Source organism: Microcaecilia unicolor, chromosome 7 (assembly GCF_901765095.1).
Source record: "Microcaecilia unicolor chromosome 7, aMicUni1.1, whole genome shotgun sequence".
NCBI lineage: Eukaryota > Metazoa > Chordata > Amphibia > Gymnophiona > Siphonopidae > Microcaecilia > Microcaecilia unicolor.
The window spans coordinates 129,647,863-129,666,615 of NC_044037.1; positions in this window are offsets into that span (position 1 = coordinate 129,647,863).

The following is an 18,753-nucleotide window of genomic DNA, read 5'->3' on the forward strand; positions in this document are numbered from 1 at the left end:
GGACGGAAAAAACAGCAGCTGCAAAACTAAAAGGCTCGATGGTGCCAAATGAAAAGGCACAAAAAGGGGAAAAAGACCTGGCCGAGCAGCCTAAGGGTGGCTGCAACGAAAAAGAAAGGAAACAAACAAGATCAGAAGAAACTAATAAAAATCAGTGAAAAATACTACTTTTTTAATTTAATTTTTGTTTTAAGAAAAAGCAAAATGGTGAAGCTGAGAAAGGTGAAAAAAGAGGCAGTAAACACCTAAGAAGGGTCTCCTGAGCCGATCGAAAGAGCGAAGAAAAAATATCTCATCACTCTGAAGCGGATCAAAGAAAACTGAGTAAGGGCACGCTCGCGTCGTGGATGGGAAGCCGTTTGCGCATGCGCGGTGCGTTCGGCCCGCGCTGCAGAGCGTTCTAGAGACTTCTTTTGCTTGAAAATTTTGTTCCGGTCTCCTGGGCTGTCATGGATGACAACCCATCAGTGAGAATATTCAGCCTGCTTGTCCTCGGAGAAAATTTAAAAACAGGACATAACCCTAATAATTGGTACATATGCAAAAAGAAGAAAGAAGAACAAGGTGACCTAGAATAAAAACACAAAAAGGATTGGCCATTGTTGGAAACAAGAAACTGTGCTTGATGTATCTTCGGTCCGTCCCAGTATGGCAATGCTTATGTTTTTAGGAAGCAATGGAGTACAAAAGTAGACAAACTGTTAATTGTATGATCATTTCAATGTATCTACTTTTCATATTGTTAATTTTATTATTTTATCAGTTTACATTTTTTTTGGGAGGGGGGGAGTAGTTATTAAGATGTGGTGAAAGTCAAGCTTGAACCACACCTTAGCTTACTGAGGGTGTGATAAACCTATGGTAGCTCAGTAATCAGGTTAGTCACTCCCATGATTGCAATCAAGCTGTGCTGTTCTTATTGCCCAGGGGTATGTTAAAGGGGCCAGGTAATCTAAGATAAATCACTCTCCCTCCCAATGCCCCCCCCCCCATCATAATCCACCTTCTCCATCATAATCCACCTTCTCGAAGTCACCCTCATCATCAGCTCCCCTCACAAAGTCCCAGTCACCACACATCCTTCTGATGACTCCCTTCATCATTCTCCCCAAGGCGCCCCCCCCCCCTTTCCACCAAAGACCCTCACTCTACCTTTACAAATCACTAGTGTCTAAGGTATAAGGAGCAGGAACAAGATACAGTTGCTCCTATCTGTGCCAGCAGTAGTTTAAAAATGGCACTGGCAACCCTGACCTGCCCATGATCCGTCCATGGCCACACTCCCTTTTTGTACCCGTGCAAAACATTTACACACATAAATTGTAATTAAATCCAAATAGCACCAATAATTGCTTGTTAAAATCTCAATTATCATACTAATTGGCTCGTTATTCAATTAAATTGCATGCGCAAATTGGGTATTCACAATTTTTAGCGACTTTTATAGACTTCAGTGGAATATATTTCAACAAACCATATTAAAGGAAAAATGCAATGCTTGAGGAAGATCCATATTAAGGGTTAATTTAAAAGTAACCGTGCCCATGAAATTATCAGCTAAGGAAGCAGACAGTGAGGTAGGCAGTAACATAAACAAATGCAAAATTGAATCTGCCATGAATGAAAAGAAAAATGGTTAACATTGCAGACAGCTAAAACTGTCCCTAAGGACTTATTGCTTTATGCTTTTACTTATCCTTATTGCTTGTATGCTTTTACTTATATGCTTATATGCTTGTATGCTTTTACTTATCCTACTGCACCTCACTGTGATGTAAGATTGCAGCCAGTTAAAACTGTACATAAGGACTTATTGCTTGTATTCAAATAACTCCCTGTGGACTTATTGCCTCAACATACTCTAAGGACGGTGCCGTGAAGGGGCGGGGCAACGCATATTATCGAAACAAGATGGACGTCCATCTTTCGCTTTGATAATACGGTCGGGGATGCCCAAATCTTGACATTTAGATCGACCTTAGAGATGGTCGTCTTCGGTTTTCAGCTATAATGGAAACCAAAGACAGGCTGACCCTGCATAGCTTCTCTCACAGACAGTTACTGCTGGGCTCTTCCCTGCTCGGCCACACACCAGGACTCGGCCTCACACACTGGGGAGCTTGCTGCCTCCTCTTTTCTCTTCAACATAAATGTTCACCAATACCAGGCTTCTTAGCGTTAAGGGTTTTATTAATGGCCATTTAACACACTCCTTATGGCTTGTTGCTTCTTTAACATAAACATTTTCTCTTTAACTCAAACACAACAAAAGGGTCCTTTACTCAGAACCTGCTATATAAACCCTTCTCAACTTAAGACAGTTTCTTTAACTCAACAGTCAAACAAAAGTCTTCACTTTCCTTCTCCAGTTGTCAGCGTTTCCAGAGAGAGCTGCCCAAGTGTTTCCATCTATTCCAACTCCTCCCTACAGCTTTCCACCCCTCTCTTAATGAAGCTGCCTCAAACCCTCTCACAGCTGGTTCAATTTTCCAATTAACTTCTGGCTTTACCCTCTTCTGCCTAGAGTCCTCCCCCTGACTCTGGCTCTCTTGCTGCTGCAGTGCATTCTGGTCCTTGTAGTTGCCTGCTTCCTCACAAAGTGTACCCCAAAGTGTGAGCAAGTGCGAGATGAACGGATTCAATATTAGGTTCTTATAGTTGTGTTCCAGGAAGGTCCCCCATAGCAATGCATCTAGACTTCCCTCCTGCACAAAAATCTGCTCAAGCCTTGTCACCGGGGAAAGATCCACCCTACTCCAGACTCCGATTTGCCTAAGTTGCGCAGCCCAGTCATGTGACATTTGGCATACCCCTACCCCCTTGTTCTACCGTCCCCCACATTATCTTCTTTGACAGCCGTGCAGGATGCCCTCCCCAGACAAACCCCTCCAATTCTGTTGTATTTTCTGTAGTTCCCCCTTAGGGACAGAAATTGGCAGAGTTTGGAATAGGAATAACAACCGTGGAAGTATGTTCATTTTAACCGCCGCTATGCGGCCCCAACATGAAAGCCACCCCATTTTCCATTTATTTAGATCTTTCCGAATCGCCGCAATGAGCGGTACATAGTTCAACTAGTATAGTGTGTGGAGATCTCGCGGTATTTGTATACCCAGGTAGCAAAAGCTTTTGTCTGTCCAATGGAAGACAAACCTCCTTCCTAACTGCTCCACCTCCTGATCTGTTACCATTATCCCCATAAGCTCAGATTTATCAAAATTCATTCGAAATCCAGACATTCTCCCAAACGAGTTCAGTTCCTTAATAAGCACCGGCAGAGATCCCAATGGAGACCCTATGTAAAATAATAAATTGTCCTGCGAACATGCTATTTTGTGTTCCCCCCCCCCCCATTCGAACCCCTTGTACTTCTTTAGCTCTCTAATGCATTGGGCCAGGGGTTCAATAGAGATGGCAAACAATAATGGGGACAGAGGGCACCCCTGTCTCGTTCCCCGCTGAATGTTAAAAGAGCTAGACCATCCCCCATTGACCTTAATCCTTCAAGTCTAGCCAATTGCCTCCGGACTTCCAACTCATGTGCTGCCCTCTTCCTTTTCTTGTAGCCCCTTTCCGAATAAGCACCCCCTTACTACCTCCTTAGGGCATCCCATAATATCCCCTCCGATACATCTCCCATGTCATTTATTGCTAGATATTCTTTAATGGCTACCCGAACATCCTGACAGTCTGCCTCCCCATCCAAAAGAGATTCATTAAGTCTCCAAATACGTCCTATATCCTGCTTTCCCAACCATTCCAGTTTAACCCATACTGCTGTGTGATCGGAAGCACGAATGCTCTCGATCTCCGCTTCTTGTATTTCCCCCCATATATTCCAACTACCCCAAATCGCATCAATCCTTGCATATGTCCCCTGTACATGTGCATAATGTGTGAATTACCTCTGACCTGGGTGCTTCAGACACCATACATCAATCAAGTCCAATTCTCGCATCAGTCTAAGGAATTGTCTCCCGCTATATCCTCCCCCCTCCCTCCTGCCTATCTGAATGGTCAAGATTCCCCACCGAGTGATTAAATCCCCCCCATCATCACCCCCCCCCCCTACAAAGGAGATGAGATCTGCCCTGATTGTGTCAAAATACCTCCCTTGTCCTATATTTGGTGCGTATACATTTATTAAAGTAATACTTCGATTATTCAACTTCCCCTTAATTGCAAGACATCTCCCTTCCCTATCTTTATATACAGAACAAATTTCAAGTGTTCTTTTACATATATCACCAGCCCTCCTGTTTTATTCCCTCTAGAATCAGCCAAAGCGAACCCTTTGCCCAAGCCTTTGTTCATAATTAGGGATTCATCCTGTTTCCTAATATGTGTTTCTTGCAGCATGACTATATCCCATTGCAGTTACGTAATTCCCTGAAAATTATACTCCTCTTGTCCGGGTTGTTTAGCCCATTAACATTCCACGACCCAATGCGCAATCCCCCTACCCCCTTCTTCCCCTGAATCCCCCCTTCCCAACCCCCTCCCCCCTTGATCCCCCCCCGATCCCCCTTCAACTGGCGTACTACATTTCACGCCAGTTTTACACACTAGGAAGCACGCCCTCCTCAGAGCTTAGCCACACATTAACCCACTATAGAAACAGCCTTCCCACGTTATCAACTGTAACATTTACTCCCCTGTACCTTATGCTTTGCATTGTACCCCTCTTACCCCCCAAGTATTTCTTCTCCCGTCTCCTTCAAAAGAAAACTCATATCAAGTCCATACTCAGTCCGATTCCGGTTCAGTTCCATCTTCATTCCCCATTTCTTCTCTCTCCGCTCGAGGCGAGCTACGAGTGCTTTTTTCCTTCGACCGTCTGCCAGCCATTCTGCTCCTTCCTTCCCGCACTGCGTTGTGATTGCTGTGCCACTTCTTCTACTCTCGAGACGTCTGTGCACCCCATTTCTATTAATATTTCCAGGCACCCTGATTGAAGGCAACGTGTTTTGTTTCCTACTGATACCTGCAACCCAAACGGGAACAGCCAGCGGTAAACGCAGTCCAGCTTTTTGTAGATAGGTAGTGACTTCCTTAAAGTCTCTCCTTCTCTGTAGCGTTTTCCTAGCCAAGTCCTGAAAAATCTTGACTTTTACCGACCTCCAATTGACATCTCCCAATTCTCGTGCTCGCTTCTACACCAACTCTTTAACTGAAAATTTATGGAAACAGGCTACAATGACTCTGGGTAAGCCACCCCTTGGCGATTCAAGGCTTCTACGAGCCCACTCTAATTCTACTGGTTCCTTCTCTGGGCTTTCTCCCTCATTAGAGTCCTGTTGGAGCAAAAAGGCACGAATTTCTTTCACCACCTTTCCTGGGTCCTTATATTGGTCCTCCTCTGGAATGCCCAGAAAGCATAAATTGCATCATCTCGTGTGGTTCTCTAGATCTTCCAGCATTAATTCCAGGTTAGCCCGTGACTCCTGCTCAGCTTTAAGGGACCCCCGGAAGTCCTGCACTTCCGCCGAAATGGTCTCTGTTTTCTCCTCAGTCTCCACTAACCTGTTTCCGATCTCTTTGATCTCATCATGAAGCTCTGCTACCGCCGTTTGGATGCTTCGTCGAGTTGCAACCATCTCCGATTTAAGGTCTTTAAACCACCAGACGAAATCCTGTTTACTGGGCTCGGTTTCACTCTCCAGATATTCCTTGTGGTCCGGACTCTGAGTCACTTTCTTCGGCAGCCATCTTTGCTCCGTGGGACCGGAGACCCGCTCCTTTGCTAGCGCTCGATGTTTCCGCCGCAAATTTGAATTTTGCCAACTTTTTCTTCGCTGCCATTTCTCCAATTCAGGTTCTCCTATTTTAGGGAGCAGATTCCGAGATTTGGAGTGAGGGAAGGCTCAATTTCGCTCCGAAGACAAAAGAGCTTTCAGATTAAGCAGCCATCTCCTGAGCTGACGTCACTTCCTCCCCAGGCCTAAGTTCTTGTGCCTTCTGACTTGTTTCTTGTTTGTTTGCTTGCTAGTGTGCCAATGTAGCACTTCTACCTTGTTCTTGGTGTTTTGCTAGTGTGCATTTATGGCACTTCTGCCTTGTTTCTTATTGTTTGCTAGTGTGCTGGTTTAGCTCTTCTACCTTGTTTGCCTTGCCTTGTGTTCTGCCTTGTTTGCCTTGCCTTGAGTTCTGCCCTGTATTGTGTTCTGCCTTGTTTGCCTTGCCTTGAGTTCTGTCTTGTCTGCCTTGTCTTGTGTTCTGCCTTGTTTGCCTTGCCTTGAGTTCTTCCTTGTCTGCCTTGCCTGTGTTCTGCCTTGTCTTGGTCCTTGTTTATATGCTTGTGTGAGCTTGAGCTTGCTTTTAGCCCTTGTGTTTGTGTGGGTTCCAGTACAGCTTTGCTGCTTGTATATGTTCAGACTTCTTGTGTTTGCCTCTATCTGTGTGTACCTGCCTTCTCTTTTGCCTTCTGCCGTTGTGCTTGGGTTCCAGTTCAGCCTTGCGGCCCATATGAGAGGACTCTGGTGTGCATGGGTTCCAGTTCAGCCTTGCAGCCTGTTTGAGTGTCTTTCTTCTAGCCTAGCTTAGCTCTCTTTGCTCCTGTGTACCCTGTTCCTGCCTAGCCAAGTGCTATTTCTTGGTATTGCCAGTGTGCTAATTGCACTTCTGGTCTGTTCCTGCCTGTGTGCTTATTGCACTTCTAGTCTGTTCCAGTCCTACCTGTTCAGTCCAGTCTAGTTCCAGTCCTGGTTGGGAGGTTCACCTGCTGCTTCCGATCGCCGGCAGTCCAAGAGCTCAAGTTTTCCCTGAGTTCATGACACACTGTCTCCTCAGTTGGTATTTGCTTAATTAAGAAAATATTCCTCTTCTTACTGTAGTTTGGAATCCTACATTCCCAAATTGATGAAGACAATGTCATCCAAATTTGTTGGTTTTGTGACAAATATTATGGAAATTAATTTAGCTTCAGGGAATTTTCACAATGAGGATGGTAAAATTACATTAATACCATTAGTGAAAAATTCTAAAATTTTTGATTCCACTTCTTTCCAAGGTAATGAAGGGTAATTTTGCCCTGTGAAACCTCTTATTTTCTTTCTTTTTCTCTTCCTACCAAGCTCTGAGAGGGAGGCTGTATTGTATTGGGGCTCTAAAGTGCATTTTACATTGTTGAAACTGATATAATTATTGGGAATATCTGGATTTATATTACAACAGGAAAGTTTATTTTTTATATTCTAGGGCAATTTTGGAAGTTAAATCATTTGAAAATTCTGGTCCCACCCAGAGAATTGCCTTAACAGTAGTTAGCTGGCATTTGGGACTTATAACTTCAATCTTGGCACGGAGAGGTACTCATTCAAGTGACTTTGTTTAGAGGAGAATTACAATTTTTGAGTTCCTGAGGAAGATTCCGAAACCCTGCAGTGTCGAACTTGTTTTGGTCGCATTGAGAAAGAATCTTTTGAGATGACGAACTGAGAGGCGGGATTCCCGCTGAGGAACCCGGTAACTACTATCCTTTACAATCCGGCCAAGGTTGAAGTTATAGATCTGGACACAAGTTAACATTTATATTTCATGAAGGATTGAAGTTATCGACTTGGACAGATGTTTCAAAGGACCTGTTCGATCATCTCATAAGCTAAGTGCTGACATGGTATTTAAGATACATTTGAGAAGTATGAAACATATAGAGAAATAGATGTATCTTTTCTATGTGAGGTTTTACAGGAGTAAGAGATAGGATTGATTTGCTCAGCTCTGAGATTTGTGAGAGTTGAGTGTTTATTTAATTACACTTTAATTGGCACTTTAAGTTGAGCACAGGTGGTGCCATTTTCAAAAAAACATAATAGTGAGAAGTTCTATGATAGAGAAACGTATCCACCCTTAGAGGTGCTACCTTGTGTGGCGCCTCGTTTTGGGTGAGTCCACCACTCTGAGACCTTCTCTACTAAAAATAAATTTATTTTTGGTCCAGCTAGAGCAGGATCAGGTCAATCCTTGCACTTAATTATCTCCTGGCAGCACTCTAGTATATTTTATTTGATTTACGTGTTCCAGAGTAATTATTTTGGGGGGTTATTTTTGATTACTGAGCTATGAAATAACATAACACAGAAAACTCACTTGTAGACCAAGCCAATGATATTAAACTGCACTATAAGCTTATCAGTAAATATATCTAAGAACCAAATATCTTGGTGGAACCTCCAAATTACTGTGGGAGTAAGCAATAACTTGGTCCAATCCAGAAAAGGAGAGGCAGTAGAAGTCTGTAGATCACAGCAAAGAACAGAATAAATCTCAGTCAATGATCAGAAACCATAAAACTTTATTAAAATAACTCATTTTAATTAACATTTGATCAATATCTCCTCCTCACCATGACAATTTAGGTTTACATAAAACCTAAAATCCTCAAACCTAAGATTTTTTTCTATTGCATGTTCCACTAAAGGTTTATCAACTGCTTTCCTTTTCTGGGCAGTACAATGCTCTATCACTCTGGTATTCAGTGCTCTCTTTGTTTTCCCAATATATATAATCTCACAGGAGCATATACATGCGTAAATAACCTTTTCTGTAGTAGTAATAATAGTCATAAGTCAGTTCCTATAACGCCTGGTGTTCTCAGACTTTAGAATATCAGAAATATACAACCTTGGAAGTATTGGGTCATCCTTGTAGGTGACTAGCTTTGCAGACAGGTGGCTGGTACTTGTGATATAGCAATATTCTCAGTGTTGAGCGAGATCCAGATGTCCGTCCATCCTCTCACAAGTGCATCTTGCATCTTTATACTCTGCCTTTTCAGTAGTGACCTTTAAATCATGATAACATCTTGATGTGAGCTTGGTCTGCGCCTGATGTCTAGAGATAACCACAGAAGGTATTTTTTTTAATTAGCTTTATGGGATACACTCCCAAATATTCAGAACAAGCAAAAAAAGCAACAATATGGTATTAAGAAACATTTTTAATACATAATGAAAACAATTTTTACAAAGTCCAGATCAAGAGAAAATAGAGAAACAAAAATATAAATTGAAGAAAACAAGAAAAGGAAAAGATAAATATAATTTCCATAACTAAGACCTGCTATCACATTGAACTCAAAGATATATTTATCCTGCCACATATATTTCTTATAATATTCTGACAAAACATTTTCCAGGTGAAGTAAATCATGAAAGATATATTAAAGTCCCTGAAATGTGAGAGACCACGTGATGCATTGAGGGAGTAGGACGTGAGGTCCAACTCTCTGAGGTTCCTGCACCCACAAATCTAATACTGCCTGCAAACTCATACTTGATTGCTTAATCTACTGCTCCAGCTTATAATCGACAAGAAATCGCCGTCGAAAAAGTGACAAAAAAGGGACATAGCCGGCTCGTTAGAGAAAGCTGGCCAAATACAATAATCGATCGTCAACGTAAAGCCGGCCATCTATGGCCGGCCCCATAAGGGGCATGTTAGGGGCATGTTAGGGTGGGGTAATGACACGGCCGGCTGCAATGTATAACGGATAGCGCAATAGTAACGCATGGTCGGCGATAGAGGCGGCATGATTAGACCACAAATAAAGCGACCAGAGTAAGAGGGAACTTGTCTATAGACCAATAGTGATTGTGTGGAGTTAGGAGAGTGGCGAAATCGTTGTTGGGAGAGTTGAACTGGTGTTTGCAGAGGAAAGCTGAGAGTTTGTTGAGTACCTGTTAACTTTGTCCCTGTCTGCCTCATTGTGGTTTACCTTTTCACCTTTAACCCATCCCCAAACCCAGACACACCTACTCCTTCCTCTATCTCCCCCATCCCCCTCTCCCTCTCCCTTCAGTGTGTCCAAGTTCATAATTCAAACCCTTATCTGTTTGTAGACTCTGTTTTGGTTTGTCCTGTGTAGTGCTGCAGCTGTTTTGTGAAGACTGTCGTTTGCTGCTTGGAGAGTGGCTAGAGGGTGTGGTAGGAGAGTTGTAGTGGGTGTTGCTGGGTGGGTGAGAGTGAGTGGCAGCTTCTGTGTGTTCTGCTGTCTTTCACTGGTTGCACCTGTACTGTGGGGAAATGGAGGCACTAAATGCACAGGTAGCTGCATGTTAGAGGAAGAGGGGAGGCACGCAGGAGGTATGCACGCCCCAGAGTGTTCAGGCCCCGTTCCACTTCCTAGACCTCACTGACCGGCAGTGCCTCACTAGGTTCTGGTTTGATAGAGTGCCATTCATTACTTCTGTGACCGGCTCCAACCCCTCCGCAGGCCGGGACCCGTAGGAACAACCCCCTCCCTGGCACTAAAGATCATGCTTCTCTTTCTGTTCTGGCACTGGGAGTTTCCAGTCTGTCCTAGCTGGTCAACAAGGGTCTCACGCAGCCTTCCATTTCTAACTGCCTCACCCAGTTCCTTGCTGCCTTCCTCACCCCACACCTCTGCCGTACATCACTTCCCCACACCCTCCAGGCCCTGGAGAACAACATGGCTGACTTCTACGCCGTAGCTCGCTTCCCCCGGTCATAGGTGCCATTGACTGCAACACATGTCGCACTCAGACCCCCGGGCACCGAGAGGCCACTTATAGGAACAGAAAATCATTCCACTCCATGAATATGCAAGTCGGTGTGTGACGCCCAGGGGGAGATTCTAGACGTGTGTGCCCGATATCCAGGGTCGACCATGATGCCTACATATTGCAGCACTCGGGCATTTTTCGCAGGTGTGACCGAGGGGAGATTACCGGTGGATGGCTCCTAGGTAAGTGCACGCATGGATGTGGGCAAACTATACATCCTCCAATAGGCAGGCCTCAGCACTGTCTACATCAAGCTCACCTCACAACCCACTAACCCCCCCCCCCCCCCCACCTCCACAAGACTACCCACTCCAAATAATACATATAAGTACATAAGTACATAAGTAGTGCCATACTGGAAAGACCAAGGTCCATCTAGCCCAGCATCCTGTCACCGACAGTGGCCAATCCAGGTCAAGGCACCTGGCACGCTCCCAAACGTAAAAACCATTCCAGACAAGTTATACCTAAAAAATGAGGAATTTTTCTAGTCCATTTAATAGCGGTCTATGGACTGTCCTTAGGAATTATCTAACCCCCTTTTTAAACTACGTCAAGCTAACCGCCAGTACACGTCTCCGGCCATGAATTCCAGAGTCTAATTACACGTTGGGTGAAGAAAAATTTTATCCGATTCTGTTTAAATTTACCCACCACTGTAGCTTCAACTCATGCCTCTAGTCTAGTATTTTTGGATAGCCTGTGAACAGTCGCTTCACATCCACCGATCCATTCAACTCATTATTTTTATACACTTCTATCATATCTCACCTCAGCCGTCTCTCTCCAAGCTGAAAAGCCCTAGCATCTCAGCCTCTTTCATAGGAAAGTCGTCCCATCCCCACTATCATTTTCGTCGCCCTTCGCTGTACCTTTTCCAATTCTACTATATCTTTTTTGAGATACGGAGACCAGTATGAACACACATTACTCAGGTGCGGTCGCACCATGGAGCGCTACAACGGCATTATAACATCCGCACACCTGGACTCCATACCCTTCCTACTAACACCCAACATTCTATTCGCTTCTCTAGCCGCAGCAGCACATGAGCAGAAGGTTTCAGCGTTATCATCGACGACGACACCCAGATCCCCTTCTTGATCCGTAACTCCTAACGCGGAACTTGCAAGAAGTAGCTATAATTCGGGTTCCTCTTACCCACATGCATCACTTTGCACTGTCAAATTGAACTCATCTGCCACCTGCACGCCCATTCTCCAGTCTCGCAAGGTCCTCCTGTAATCGTTCACATTCCTACTGCGACTGACGACCCTGAATAATTTTTGTGTCATCGGCGAATTTTTAATTACCTCACTAGTTATTCCCATCTATAGGTCATTTATAAATACATTAAAAAGCAACGGACCAGCACAGACCCCTGCGGGACCCACCTAACTACCTCCTACACTGAGAATACTGCCACGCAATCCTACTCTCTGCTTCTATCTTTCAACCAGTTCTAATCCATAATAATACCCTACCTCCGATTCCATGACTCTGCAATTTCTCAGGAGTCTTTCGTGCGGCACTTTGTCAAACGCCTTTCTGAAAATCCAGATATACAATAGCAACCGGCTCCCCATGTCCACAGTTTTGCTTACCCCCTCAAAAAAATGCAATTAGCTTGGTGAGGCAAGACTTCCCTTCACTAAATCCGTACTGACTTTTGTCTCACTCAGTCCATGTTTTTGTATATGCTCTGCAATTTTATTATTAATAATAGCCTCCACCATCTTGCCCGGCACCGACGTCGACTCACCGGTCTATAATTTCCCGGATCTCCTCTGGAACCTTTCTTAAAATCGGAAGTAACATTGGCTACCCTCAGTCTTCCGGTATACACTCGATTTTAGGGACAAGATTGCATATTTCTAACAGTAGCTCCGCAAGTTCATTTTTTAGTTCTATTAATACTCTGGGGATGAATACCATCAGGTCCCGGTGATTTACTACTCTTCAGCTTGCTGAACGACCCATTACATCCTCCAAGTTACAGAGAATTTGTTTTAGTTTCTCCGACTCCCCCGCTCACATTATTCTTTCCGGCACCGGTGTCCCCCCCAAATCCTCCTCGGTGAAGACCCGAAGCAAAGAATTCATTATATTTCTCCGCTACGGCTTTGCTCCTCTGATCGGCCCCTTTAACACCATTTTCGTCCAGCGGCCCAACCGACTCTTGGCCGGTTTCCTGCTTTTAAGTATCCTAAAAAGTTTTTACTATGTATTTTTGCTTCAACGCTAATTTCTTCTCAAAGTCCTTTTTTGCCCTCCTTATCTCCGCTTTGCATTTGGCTTGGCATTCCTATGATTACATACTACATATCTGTCATCTTCTCATTTGACTTCTCTCCAAAGGGACCGAGGCTACCCACAGCGGACTTGGCTCATGACCCTCATAGTGCACCCACAAAACAAGGTTAGAGGAGAACTACAACAGTAGGCATCGGACCACCAGTGGCATAATAGAGCGGCATTTGGACTATAAAGAACCAGGTTCCGATACCTGGACCGTCTGGAGGGGAGCTCCTGTATAGCCCCCAAAAGGTGGCAAAGATATTCCTGGCCTGCTGCATGTAACTAATTTGGCAAAGCACTGAGGACAGGCCCTCCAGAAGAGGCACAGCCACCAGAGCAGCAGGCCCCAGAGGAAACAGGATGAGGAGCCCCCCTCCACCTCCCGCCCACAGCGCAGAGCTCACTGCTCACCAGCTGGGGGTCAGAGCAGGCAAAGACTCTTGGACACAAGTTTTCAGTGAAGTGCATGTTTATTTATATCTTACAGTATTTACACACCAACAACACCCCCCCCTCCCACCACCCGCTGAGTGCATATTCCCCTCCCTCACCCCTCAACCCCTAGCATGTGCCATCACTTTTCCCCGTCCCTCCCTTGTCCCCTCATACCCCTCCCACCGTGTCCCTTTGCGCTGGTGCTGCATGGGTAACTCTGTTGAGAGTCCTCCTCTGAGCTCCCACCGTCTCCTCCTCGGTGTCCACAAGGCAGCCCACTGCCTCAGCTGCCCTGGTGAAATCTGGCCACTTTGTTCTCTGTCCCTTGTCCTGCAACCTGGCCACAGGACCCAGAATGGGAGCTGGTGTGGTGGATGCTGGACCGGTGGCTGGGGAAGCGGATGATCTCAAGCTCCACTTCTTCGCAGGTGGTCATGTGCAGTCGAAGAAGTGGATAGCAGTTGTTGTGGTGTGGGTGCTGCACAGCTGGACTAGTGTGCTCTCAGGTAATGGTGTAGGCCCTCAATGCTGTGCTCCAGCCATTGGAGCTGCTGGATCACGGCAGTTGTGCCTCTACCACTTCCCATTGCACCTGCAGCGCTTCTGGTGGGCCCCCGTGGGCCTGGAGCGCTTCCTGAGTGCTTGCCGTTGGGCCTGGAGCACTTCCTGCTGCACCTGGAGCACTTGCGGTGCACCTCTAATTTCTGCTGCCGGTACTTCCTCCATCCTGCAGATTGTGGCTCAGCAATTGTGTGGCCAGGCGTAGTAGCTGCCTCCTCTGGTTGCCTGGCCTCTGCTGAGCAGCTGCCCCCCCTTCTGCCTCATCACTTTCTTCATCTGTGCCACCATCACCACAGACTGCAGCTGGAGGAGGCGTAGGTGGTGTGGCAGCTGGAGGAGGCGTAGGTGGTGCGGCAGTTGGTGGAGGCATAGGTGGTGCGGCAGTTGGTGGAGGCATAGGTGGTGCTGCTGGTGTTGGGTCTTGTGGTTGGACCCATGGTCCTGTGTCAGTTGGTGTGCAGGCCCACGGGTTTGCTGCTGTGTGTGTTGGGGCTAGAGGCACTAGGGCCAGCTTCTTCCTCCCACTGGGTGTCATCACCTGCATAGCAAAAGGGGAACAAGTGTGAAGGTCCAAATATTCTGCATTTGTTTTTCAGCATTCATATACATAGCCCCACAGGCAAAGACCCAGCAAAAAGATGGTGAGGAATGGGATTGGCAGGCAAGCCACACATGTCATTGTGCATGGTACAGAGCTGGAGACAAGGAATGCAGTGGACTGCAGAGACTGATGTGCAAGACAGCCACACAGACAGGTGGGTAGACATACAACTGTGAAAGGAGTGCAGAGGACACAGTGGCTAGAGCACAGAGGTGTGGGAAGGAGATATGCAGAGTTTGGTGATGGGGAAAAAGGCAGGGAGTGGGGAAGGCACCCAAAGGTGTGAAACAGTGCAAACCTACACACAGTGTATGTATTTGATTTACGTGTATATATAATATGTAAATATCTTGACATCTATTATATACATTGCTCGAGACCCTCCCCCCTCCTCCCTCTTCCCCTCTCCCCTCCTCCCTCTCCATATGTGATGGTTGCAATAATGATATGCATTGCATGCTGTTCTTTTCCCCTTTTCCCTACTGAGGAGCACCACACTGTCCCCCACTTGTGTGAAACACAGTGTACTACAGCACAATCAGATCCCCCAGGTCCCTAATGGTGAACCTACCTGAGCCCTCAGCCTGTGCAGATGTGTCCAGGGACCCAATGCCATGGATCCCCTCCTGGGAGCAAGAGCCTATGGACGACCAGATTCAATGGTGGTCAGGTTTGCGGTATCATTTCCTGGGGGGTTTGCACCAGCCTTCCTCCACACATCTTGCCCTCAGCCGGCGCCACTTTCTTTTGCAGTCTTCCACATCTCACCCTGTGTGGAACACCGCATTGAGTCTGTCTCTGACAGCCTCCCATTCCCTCTGCTTGGTGGTTGCCGCTAGCCTCTGGCCGGTGGGCGCAAACAGGTTCATGTGCCTCCTGTCTATTTCCTCACCAGCAGTTGAACCTCAGCATCGGAAACGTTTCCCTTGCGGGTAGGTGGTAGTTTGGGTGCCATTGTCCCAAGTATATGCAAAAGATTCGAAAATACGGAGAAACGCCGCTTAAATACGCTCTTATGGCCGGCCATGTGAGAATGATATGGGCGGCTCTAACATAGCCGGCGTACTTTCGATTATCGGCAAACACCCTAACCGGCCACACCTGCTTTCCCCAGATGGCCGGCCTAATTTCGATAATTGCTAAAGCAAATGGCCGGCGTCATTTTGATTATCGTCAAAAGCCCTAACTGGCCGCCGCTGCTTTCCGCAGATGGCCGCCGTAATGTTGATTCTCGGTAACGAACTACGGGTGTTCTCATCTGCACTGTGTTTGGATTGTGCTCATCACGATGAAGGTGTCACGAACTCGCCAGCTGTTGTTCCCATTTGGAATCTTACATTTCCTTTATTGGAACCTCTTTAAAAGGGCTTTCTCTGTGCTGCACTTTATAGGTTTCCATTTATAGTATGGGATGGTTTTGCACTGCGGTTTTCCCAATTGTATGCTTTTCTATATATACTGTGTGTGTTGTTTTGGGTTCCTGGGGGGGGGGGGGGGGTTGGCTAATGGTTGAAAGGGGGGGGGGGGGGAAATTAGGGACACTTTTGTAAAGAAAACTGATGTGTGCACTTTGTTTCCAGACTAGGTGGTAGTTGCTAGCCTAGCATATACTCTGCAATTTCCACATCGGACCAACTCTGCATTCTGTACCCTCCAGGACCTCCTTCCTGTGTGTGATGGTGGTGGCTCACTGCCCCCTCCCCTTCTCTCTCTCCTGTGTTGAAGCAGCCAGCCTCTGGTCCCTTGGAGCCTACAGATTCCAGCACCACTAGGTAAGCTCATACCTCTCAGCCACCTCTTCCCTTTCTGCTATGTAGTTGCTAACCAAACACTTCTTGCATCTTGCAGGACAGTTGGTCTAGAGGATTGCAAGAGACCAGCAGTGGACTGTAATACCCTGACATCAGAGAGCCATGATTTGTTCAACCCACTTCATCGTACAGATGTCTTGTTCTCTATGACACAATCAGCAGTGGCTGGCTGTGGGGTGGGGTGGGGGGAGGGGAAGAGGCCCTGAGAATGGATGTGTGCATCCCTCATGGTAAGGGTTCCCCATTCATCTGTCTCTTCACTGCATCTCAAATTGTACCTCTATTTTCCAACCTGGTTCAAGGTATCAACAGCTGGTAGTTTGTGTCCTGCATTGCCCCTCATGTGTCTCCACGCTAGGTTCCATCCTTCTTATTGTGGTGAACCCCAGTCCCCTGTATGAAGTGCCCACCCCATTCTCAGGGTTGTTGGGGGTGGGGGGAGAATGCATACATACATACAAATATACACAAATCAGTTCCCATATATGTTCTTTACTATGCCACTGCTGTATATTATTGCAAAGTTAATTTACTGCTTGCATTGTTTTAGTATGTCAGTAATACAGTATTCTTGATGTAGCTCTTGTAAGCCACATGACCCTGCATCCAGTGAGAACATGTGGGATATAAATGCTTTAATTAATAAACAAATGAATTAATATGCCCTGAATGTCTTTTCCACATTATTAAACACAGTCCTACAATTGTCCATAATTATGGAACCAAACATTTCTACATTCCAGCCTGGCAAACCTATTTCAAGGTGGCCACAGGTACGTGGCTACTGAGCTCCTTGTCATGCCGAGAGCAAGGGTTTCTGGTTACAATTCCTACTCCAAATTACATGCAGGTGGCTACAGCCTGTTGGTTGGAGTGGCCTAGTGGTTAGAGCACAGGTCTTGTAATACAGAGATTACCAGTTTCAAATCCTGCTGCTGCTCCTTGTGATCTTGGCCAAGTCTCTTAACCCTCCATTGCCTCAGGTGCAAACTTATAACCCTCCTGGGACTCAAGAAGCTGTGAGCAAACTCACAATCACTACAACAATATACATTTATATCCCCTAGCCTAGGCCCTTCTGTACCAGTGGTATTGTTATTGCAATTGTGAAGAATCAAACATCCATCTAATGCTTTAACATTGGTTTCCCTTTTCTGTTGAGCACTATATAGCATTGCTCAATGTCAAACGATGGCCCAGCTCCTTGTAACATCTTTGTGGCCCCAACCATTGTGGTTGATTGTGGGTGAGGGTGTCTGGTGATCAAAGAGCAAAACTTGTCTAGTGGCTACCTATAGATATCGCCAAGTTCTACTTGGCAGTTCACTAGTGCTACACAACTCTGTGGTGTGCAGCTCTAGGGCAAAAGGGGGGGGGGGGGGGAGAGAAGAGGCTGGATGGGCATTATGTTCCTCAACCACAAATGCCCATCCAGCCTCCCCCCCTTACCATACAGCCATGCAGATTGGATGGAACAGGTGGCCTTCTGTATGGCCACACATCACACAATATGTTCCCAAGTTTCTCTGTCACAGTTCACCTGTCATGCAATCCATATTGCTGCCTCCTCTCATATGAAACCCCAGCATTTGATAATATGTAGTGCAGAAAGAGAGCACACACCCTGTTATCTGAAAAAATATGCAACTTATATTAAAATAATCCCAAACAATACTATTTACAATTTCCCCCCTCCCTCCCCCCCAATGTCCTTTATTGACGGCCACGTCTCCTGGCTGAATGGCCGTGTACAGCAGGCTAATGAGCAGCACCAGGAGCAGCGTCACTGCCCTATGGTGCTGCTCATTAGCCTGCCACATTGCCCCCATCTGCTGCCTCATTGCTGTCACCTCCTGCAGCAACTGGTTTACCCCATCCACCAGTTGCTGCAGGAGGCGCAGTGCTGGGGCAGGAGATGGGGGTGGGGGTGGTGATGGGCTGCAGCTAGGAATGGGGGTGGGGATGGGGTGGAAAGGGCATGGGGTGTGGGCCCTTCATCATCCCCCCTCAAGGGGGAGGCATGTCCTCCTGCTGGGCCTCCTCCTGCTGGGGGCCGCCGCCTCCTCCTCCTGGGCCACCGCCTCCCTCCTCCTGGGCCGCCACCTCCTCCTCCTGGGCTGCCTGCGCTTCTCCTCCTCCTGGGCCATCTCCTCCTCCTCCTCCTCCTGGCCCATCTCCTCCTCCTCCTCCTCCTGGGACGGATTCTCCGCCTCCTCCTCCTCCTCCTGGGACGTCTCCTCCTGCCACTGGTGCTCTGTGTATGTAACAGGATTGTGGTTGAGATCAGCACATCCAACATAGCTTACATAGTGCAGGAGCTGGCTGGCCTGAGGCGGGGGATGGGGTGTGAGATGCATGAGATGAGATGACAGGGAACCGTGAATGCTGGTGTGACCTGAGTACACAGGCAGACCACACTCATTGCTCAGCAGCATGTTTGCATTATAATTTGTGACTATGGTTGGCTGACTATTTTGGGTTTACTGTATGTTGATTTATTTGTTTGTATTGGTGGGGGGGGGGG